We start from the raw sequence: 2,500 nt of genomic DNA on the forward strand, positions 1-2,500 counted from the left end.
ATACTACTACTACTACTACTACTACCTTTATTATTATTATTATTATTATTATTATTATTATTATTATTCATCGGGACCTCCTTTCCCACCCTAGGGCAGGGTGAGGAGTAGCAATGTCCAGACAGCCCAAATTTGCCCAGTCCAATGGGCCACGCATCCATTCACTCATCATTCAAGCCCCCGGAATCCTGGCTGTATCGGATACGCCAAAAACATTCACCACATTCTGTAGCTTCACATAAACGTATCCGATAGAGTCAATCCGGACGCTGTCATGTTAAAAAGGGGTGCCCAATCCCTGATCATGCACTTCTCCTCACAACATTCATCCAGCCAGCTCGATCTCTTGTCAGTTCCCTAGCCTCACCGACTTCCAAACCTCTCTTCCTCACACACTCATCCACCACATCCCTCCACCTTCTCCTTGGCCTACCTCTCTTCCTCACACACTCATCCACCACATCCCTCCACCTTCTCCTTGGCCTACCTCTCTTCCTCACACACTCATCCACCATATCCCTCCACCTTCTCCTTGGCCTACCTCTCTTCCTCACACACTCATCCACCACATCCCTCTACCTTCTCCTTGGCCCACCTCTCTTCCTCACACACTCATCCACCATATCCCTCCACATTCTCCTTGGCCTACCTCTCTTCCACACACACACTCATCCACCACATCCCTCCACCTTCTCCTTGGCCCACCTCTCTTCCTCACACACTCATCCACCATATCCCTCTACCTTCTCCTTGGCCCACCTCTCTTCCTCACACACTCATCCACCATATCCCTCCACATTCTCCTTGGCCTACCTCTCCTCCTCCCTCCTTCAAATTCACTCAGATGTACCTTTTTCACCACTCTATTGTTATCCATTCTCTCCACATGACCATACCATCTCAGTACACTCTCTTCGATTCTGGTGTCCACAGACTTCCTCACTCCACACCTTTCACGAATCACATTATTTCGTATCCTATCCACCCTCTGTACTCCACATACATTCCTCATATATCCTATCCACCCTCTGTACTCCACATACATTCCTCAGCAGTCCCATCTCCACTGCTCTTACTCTTGACTTTTCATTTTCATGCCACACCATGGTCTCACATCCATATGTTAAAGTTGGCACTAACACTCCTTCATGTAAGCCTCGTGCAGCTGCAACACTCAAGTTTCTGTGTCTTATCAAGGCCTTCATTGCACCAACTGCTTTCCTTCCTTGTGTCACTCTACTTTCCACTTCTTTGGCACATTTTCCTCTCTTTTCTATCACTGTACCCAGGTATTTGAACTCTCTCACCAATTCCAGTCTCTCTCCACTCACTGTAACATCACACTGGGAGTCACCTTCTCTCTCAGTAACCATCACTTTACTCTTTTCTACATTTACTCTCAAGGCACGACGCTCACAGACATCAGCAAAACTCCATGCTAGTCTACCAAGTTCTTGTCCGGTACTTGCAAGCAGTACTGCATCATCAGCATACAACAAATTTGAGATATTCCATCCATCACCATTCATTACCAGTGCCATCCCTCTCTCCATTACTCGTGTTTTTACTTCTCTCATCACCCCATCCATATATATATTGAACAACCATGGGGACATCACATACTGAACAACCATGGGAACATCACATACTGAACAACCATGGGGACATCACATACTGAACAACCATGGGAACATCACATACTGAACAACCATGGGGACATCACATACTGAACAACCATGGGGACATCACATACTGAACAACCATGGGGACATCACATACTGAACAACCATGGGGACATCGCATACTGAACAACCATGGGGACATCACATACTGAACAACCATGGGGACATCACATACTGAACAACCATGGGGACATCACATACTGAACAACCATGGGGACATCACATACTGAACAACCATGGGGACATCACATACTGAACAACCATGGGGACATCACATACTGAACAACCATGGGGACATCACATACTGAACAACCATGGGGACATCACATACTGAACAACCATGGGGACATCACATACTGAACAACCATGGGGACATCACATACTGAACAACCAGGGGGACATCACATACTGAACAACCAGGGGGACATCACACAACCTTGTCGCACGCCCACACCAATCGTGAACCATTCGCTTAGATGCCCATTTACCCTTACACATGCTTAATTACTATCATAAAAACTCTTGACGGCACCTAGCAGCTTACTGTCTATTATCATTATTATTATTATTATTCTTGTTATTATTATTATTCCTTCTTCTACTACTACCACTACTACTACTACTACTACTACCACAATTTAGGTCGCTATATCGAGGTTACTGTGGTCATTTTTATTAAGGCTAATTAGTAAGTGGTTATTATAACGGGGTTTTGATGAAGGAAGGAAGGAAGGAAGGAAGGAAGGAGGGAGGGAGGGAGGAAGGAAGGATGGAAGGAAGGATGGAAGGATGGAAGGAAGGATGGAAGGATGGAAGGA

The sequence above is a fragment of the Coenobita brevimanus genome, chromosome 32 (genome assembly GCF_032717465.1).
Source record: "Coenobita brevimanus isolate Jiangsu-jjx chromosome 32, ASM3271746v2, whole genome shotgun sequence".
NCBI lineage: Eukaryota > Metazoa > Arthropoda > Malacostraca > Decapoda > Coenobitidae > Coenobita > Coenobita brevimanus.